This window comes from Dipodomys spectabilis, unplaced genomic scaffold (genome assembly GCF_019054845.1).
Source record: "Dipodomys spectabilis isolate Male_0828 unplaced genomic scaffold, ASM1905484v1 ptg000074l, whole genome shotgun sequence".
NCBI lineage: Eukaryota > Metazoa > Chordata > Mammalia > Rodentia > Heteromyidae > Dipodomys > Dipodomys spectabilis.
Genome location: NW_024870751.1, coordinates 1,030,704 through 1,037,804, shown reverse-complemented (window position 1 = coordinate 1,037,804; position 7,101 = coordinate 1,030,704).

The following is a 7,101-nucleotide window of genomic DNA, read 5'->3' as shown; positions in this document are numbered from 1 at the left end:
TTTTTCTTGTTTTGTTTTTTTTCATTTTTTGTTACCTTATATATATATAAAAAATTTTTTTTGCTTTTCTAAAACTTTTATTAATCTTTAATTTTTGCCTCTTCTGAAAAAATAATTGTTTTCCATTAACTTTTTTTTTTTTTCTTCTCCTCTTATAATTTTTATTTAAGGAATACGTGAATGTGTGTTTTCCTTTCTTTTCTTGTCTTCTTTCTCTTTTTCTTTCATTCTTAATTATCTTTTTGTTTTTTTTTCTAGCTCTACTGAACTTCTGATCTTTTCTTCTCACTTTCCTATCCTTTCCATCTTTTCCTCTTTGTTCATCTTTATGTGACTTAACTCTCGTCCTGCACATCCTCAGATAAACCCGTAGTTAACCAGTAGACCCTATCCCCCATTGTGTACACACTTAATCCACAAACTTATTACTCAATTCAAAACCTCTGAGACTTAAATTCACTAATAGCAGTACTTTATACCTATACAATATTTTAAGCATTTTTTTAAAGTTTTTCTCATCTCCTCTATGTCCCTCCCTTTCTCTCAACATATCCATATTCCTCTATAAATAGATGGTCTTTTAATCTCTAAAATAACATTAATTTTTACGTTTCTATTTTATTTTCTGGTCTCTTTTCATTCCCCTTTCCCTTTCTTCTTTTTCTCTCTCTCTCTACTTACATCCTACCCAACCGATTTCCTGCATTGTGATTAGGACATAGTTAACTCTCCCTGTGCCTCCCCACACCAATCTATTCCTATTTTTTACCCACATCTCTTCCTAACCCTAATAATTTCTGGCTTTCCAAATTCTTCTCTGCGGTTCGAAGTCCTTTAACATATAGTTGTTTGATGTCAATAGATGTATCTGTTGAACTAGATTGTATCTGTAGACTATTGACTGTACAAATGCAAACTTTGGTTGATGGTTGCCTTAAGATAGTGTTCTAGCACAAAACTGGTGCTATCTTCATCTCAAATGGGCAGAGTAAGCCGGAAAAACACAAGAAAAATGGCAAATTCGGGTATCTCAATTCCCAATCCTGATAATCAGGGGTTAGAACAGATAATGAATAATCCAGAGGAGAGTTCCCAAACAGCTCTACAAACACTGCTGGCAAACATGATAAATGAAAAGTTTGACAACGTACAAAGGACTCTGTATGAGCGTGATAGGGAGAGAGAGGAGGCATCCCAGAAGTTTATACAGGAATATCATAAGCGTGAGGAAGCTACTCAAAAACTGATACAGGATTTGCGTGAACAACTTGAGAATACTCAAAGAGAAAGGGAGGAATGGCGTGAGCAGGCTGAGAACACTCAAAGAGATCTGCAGGAATCCCACGAACGAGAGGAAGCTAATCAAAAAGTAATACAGGAATTGAGAGACCAGGTAGAGAACACACAAAGATCACTAAAGGCATTCATGGAATCCATTAACAAAGAGCTGAAGGAAGTCAGGGAGACCACAAAGGGAATGCTGAATGGAACCCAACAGAAGGAATGGGAGCCCAAAGAAACCATAACCAATCAACTAAGTGATTTGAGGACAAACACTGAACACCAAATTAAGGAAGTAAAGAAATTCATACAAGACGTAAAACAGAGCTTCAACAAAGAACTTGAAGCCATCAAAGCTGACCAACTAGAAGGAAAAGAGATAAAAAACAAAGTAGAGAGTCTTGACAGCAGGTTAGACCATGCAGAAGATCGAATCTCAGGGATTGAAGACAGCCTAGATATTATAGAGAAAGAACATACAACCATCCAAGACAAGTCCAAGAAATATGATAGATCTATCCAACACCTGGAAGACACCATCAGAAGGCCTAATCTAAGGATAATGGGTGTAGAGGAGCACCTAGAAACAGAAGTTAATGGTCTAGGAAATCTGTTTAACAGGATCCTAGCAGAGAACTTCCCAAACATGCAAAAAGATAGGCCTGTCCAGATACAAGAAGCCTTTAGAACCCCAAATAGACCAGACCAGAATAGGACATCCCACCGTCACATTATAATCCACACAGGATCAACTCAGAACAAGGAAAAGATCCTTAAAGCTGTCAGGGAGAAAAGGGTAATCACTTATAAAGGGAAACCAATTAGAATCACCTCAGATTTCTCAGCAGAGACAATCAAAGCAAGAAGAGCCTGGAACGATGTATGCCATGCCCTAAAAACAAACAACTATCAACCAAGAATACTGTACCCAGCTAAACTCTCCTTCATAACTGAAGGCCAAATAAAAACCTTCCATAGCAAAGAAAAATTGAAACAATACATCTCCACCAAACCAGCCCTACAAAAGATTCTTAAAGATGTCCTACACATAGAAATCCAACAAGACCGCAATAAAGGCCAAGAAACTGCACCCAAACTGAGAATCCAAGAACCATAGGAAGAACCCAGTTTTCGCAGCCCCCAAGAAGGTAGATAACATGGCAGGAACTCCCAAATACCTCTCAGTCCTATCACTTAATGTTAACGGACTGAACTCTCCAATTAAGCGACATAGACTGTCTAGTTGGATTAAAAAACAAGACCCTTCTATCTGCTGCCTGCAGGAGTCACATCTTGCCCATAAAAACAAACACATTTTCAATGTTAAAGGCTGGAACAAAATCTACCAAGCAAACGGACCGCATAAACAGGCGGGAGTTGCAATCCTAATCTCAGATAAAATAGACTTCAAATTAAAATTCATGAAAAGAGATAAAGAAGGTCGCTACATACTAATTAAAGGATCTCTCCTTCAGGAGGATATTACAATTCTAAATATCTATTCGCCAAACAATGGAGCACCCAAATTTATCAAAGAAACACTACTTTCCCTCAAATCCCATATAGATCCAAAGACATTAATCGTTGGGGATTTTAACACACCACTCTCCCACTAGATAGATCAACTCGGCAAAAACTCAACAGAGAAGCCGCAGATCTAAACAGCTGCATAGATCAACTAGACTTAACAGACATTTACCGAACATTTCACCCAGCAGCATCAGAATACACGTTTTTCTCAGCAGCACATGGAACGTTTTCTAAAATAGACCACATTTTAGGCCACAAAGCAAACTTGTCTAAATTCAGAAACATTGAAGTTATACCTTGCATTCTCTCTGACCACAAGGGAATAAAGTTAGAACTCAACACCAAAAGCCACCAAAGAAAGTCCGGTATCACATGGAGGCTGAACAACACACTGCTGAATCATGAGTGGGTCATGGAAGAGATTAGAAAGGAAATTCAAATGTTCATGCTATTCAACAAAAATGAACACACAAAATACCAGCTCCTCTGGGACACAGCAAAGGCAGTACTCAGAGGCAAGTTTATAGCTCTGAGCTCCTACATCAACAAATTGGAGAGATCTGAAACTAACAATTTAATGACACATCTAAACCTCCTTGAAAAAGAGCAGCAAGATAAACCCCAATCCAGTAGACGGAAAGAAATAATCAAAATTAAATCAGAATTAAATGAATTAGAATCCAAAAAAACTATAGAAAGAATCAACAAAACAAAGAGTTGGTTCTTCGAAAAACTTAACAAAATTGACAGACCCTTAGCAAATCTTATCAGAAAAAGAAGAGAACACACCCAAATTAATAAACTCAGAGATGAGAATGGAAATATCACCACGGAAACAAGCAAGATTCAGAACATTATAAGGGAATACTTCTCAAAACTTTATGCTAATAAGTTTGAGAACTTGACAGAAATGGACCTCTTCCTAGCAAATATTGACATGCCAAAACTAAACCAAGATGAGGTAAACTATCTTAACAGGCCCATATCAAGCATTGAAATAGAAACAGCAATAAGAAACCTCCCAGCTAAGAAAAATCCAGGACCAGATGGTTTTAGAGTGGAATTTTACAAGGCCTTCAAAGCAGAGCTCACACCAATTCTCCTCCAACTCTTCAATGAAATTGAAAGAGAAAGCTCACTACCAAACACATTCTATGAAGCCATCATAACCCTCATCCCAAAACCAGGCAGGGACTCATCAAAGAAAGAGAACTATAGACCCATTTCTTTGATGAACATTGATGTGAAACTTCTCAACAAAATTTTGGCCAATCGACTTCAACAATTCATCCAAAAAATCATACACCACGATCAAACAGGATTCATTTCAGGGATGCAAAGCTGGTTCAATATACGCAAATCAATTAATATTATTCATCACATCAACAGGAGCAAGAATAAGAACCACATGGTTATCTCAATAGATGCAGAAAAAGCATTCGACAAGATCCAACACCCCTTTATGATGAAGGTTTTGGAAAAATTAGGAATCCATGGAACATTCCTCAATACAATAAAGGTTGTATATGACAAACCTACAGCCAGCATTATACTCAATGGTGAAAAACTAAAGCCATTTCCTCTTAACTCAGGAACAAGACAAGGATGCCCACTCTCTCCACTTCTCTTCAATCTAGTATTAGAATGCCTAGCTACAGCAATAAGACAAGATGCAGACATAAAGGGGATCCAAATAGGGAAAGAAGAAATAAAACTCTCCCTCTTTGCAGATGACATGATCTTGTATTTAAAGAATCCCATAGACTCCACTCCCAAATTACTCAAGCTGATTCAAAACTTTGGCAAAGTAGCAGGTTATAAAATTAACCCCCAAAAATCAATGGCTTTTCTGTATACCAACAATGAGAAAAGTGTGGCTGAAATTAGGAAAGCAACTCCATTTGTAATAGCCCCACAAAAAATAAAATACCTCGGAATTAACTTAACTAAAGAAGTGAAGGACCTCTATGATGAAAACTTTAAAATCTTGAAAAAGGAAATCAACACAGAACTTAAAAAATGGCAAAACCTCCCATGCTCCTGGATTGGAAAGATTAACATCGTGAAAATGGCAATACTTCCCAAGGCTATCTACAAATTCAACGCAATACCTATCAAAATTCCACCCTCATTCTTCAAGGAAATAGAAGAGGCAATCCAAAAATTCATATGGAACAATAAAAGACCCCGAATAGCAAAAACGCTCCTCAACGGAAAGAACACTGCTGGAGGAATATCAATACCAAATTTCAAACTCTACTATAAAGCCATAGTAATCAAAACAGCTTGGTATTGGCATAAGAACAGACCTCAGGACCAATGGAATAGAATTGAAAACCCAGAAATGAACCTACAGACCTATAGCCATCTAATCTTCGATAAGGGAGCTAAAACAATAGAATGGAAGACAGACAGCCTCTTCAGTAAATGGTGCTGGCAAAACTGGTTAACTACATGTAGAAAACTAAAGCTAGATCCTTATATATCACCCTGCACCAGAATCAACTCCAAATGGATCAAAGACCTTGAAGTCAAAGCAGACACTCTGAAAACATTACAGGATGGAATAGGAGAAACCCTGGGTCTCCTTGGCTCAGGCCGAAATTTTCTGAATAGAGACCCGGAAACACAACAAATCAAAGAAAGGCTGGACAAATGGGATTGTATAAGGTTGCAGAGCTTCTGCAGGGCAAATGACATAGCTAGCAAGATCAATAGAAAGCCCACGGACTGGGAGAAGATCTTTACTAGCCATACAACGGACAAGGGTCTCATATCTAAAATATACTTGGAACTCAAAAAATTAAACCACCCAACAACAAATCCTCAAAGAAACAACTGCCCAATAAGTAAGTGGGCGAAAGACTTAAAGAGAAGCTTCTCTGAAGAAGAAAGAAGGATGGCCAATAGACACATGAAGAAATGTTCAACATCCCTAGCCATAAAAGAAATGCAAATCAAAACAACATTGAGATATCACCTCACTCCAGTTAGAACAGCAAAAATCAAGAACTCTAACAACAACAGATGCTGGAGGGGATGTGGACAGAAAGGAACCTTACTTCATTGTTGGTGGGAATGTAAACTTGTTCAACCACTTTGGAAAGCAGTATGGAGGTTCCTCAAAAGACTCCACATAGAGCTCCCCAACGACCCAGCAATCCCACTTTTGGGCATTTACCCAAATGATCACAAACAAGGCCACACTAAAGCTACCAGCACAACTATGTTTATTGCAGCATTATTTACCATAGCTAAGACATGGAACCAACCCAGATGCCCCTCAGTAGATGAATGGATCAAGAAGATGTATATATACACAATGGAATTCTATGCCTCCATCAGAAAGAATGACATTTCCCCATTTGTTAGGAAATGGAAAGGCTTGGAAAAAATTATATTAAGTGAAGTAAGCCAGGCCCAAAGAAACATAGGTCCCATGGTTTCCCTTATTTGCAATATCTAGTATAGGTATGAGTCAAGCGGAAAAAGTCAGATAATGTGATGTTAGGAAAACAAAACCTCAAATATGTATTTTAATGTTTTTGTTTCTTTCATGCATGTGTTTCTAACGCATTTATAAGATTATTTCTTTGTTGCTTTGTATGTCCCTCCCCCACAGTGTAACCCCCGCTTTCACTATATTTGATGTCAGTATAACATGTGGAGGAGATGGGGACAAACAAGTCGTTTAAGGATTCAGGTGGACCTGTTGCAACAATGAGAAGTACAAAATGTCATGTCAAAACCAGCTTTACAATGTTGGTGGGGGGGGGGGAGGGGGGGTATGATTGGTTGGGAGGGAGGGGGGAGGCTAGGAAGGGAGGTGAAGGGTAAACAAAGGAGGAGGCTGCAATGCTTGGTAAGAAATGTATGCATTATCCTACCCATGTAATTGTAACCCCTCTGTACAGTATGTTCTCAAATAAAATAAAATAAAATTAAAAAAAAATAAATAAAAAAAAATAAAAAAAAAGAAATGTAGGTATTTTAAGGAATTGGTCATTCAAAGATATGTAATGGATGAAGAATGGAATTGAAAATAGCAGAGGAAAACAATTCAACATGCAGGTATTATGATTTTATAATATTAATATGAAAGAAATGGAGCTTTTGCCTTTCTGAAGAAGAATGTTTAGCCAGTAATTTCTATATAAGGTATCAATTGTAATGAGTCTAAAGTCTTTTCCTCCAAGATATTCGCGAGTACTATACTCGTCCTCTGTAGAGTAAGAAGTGATTATTTTCATTAGCTTTGCTTAATATTAATTTACTTGTAGCAAATAGGTT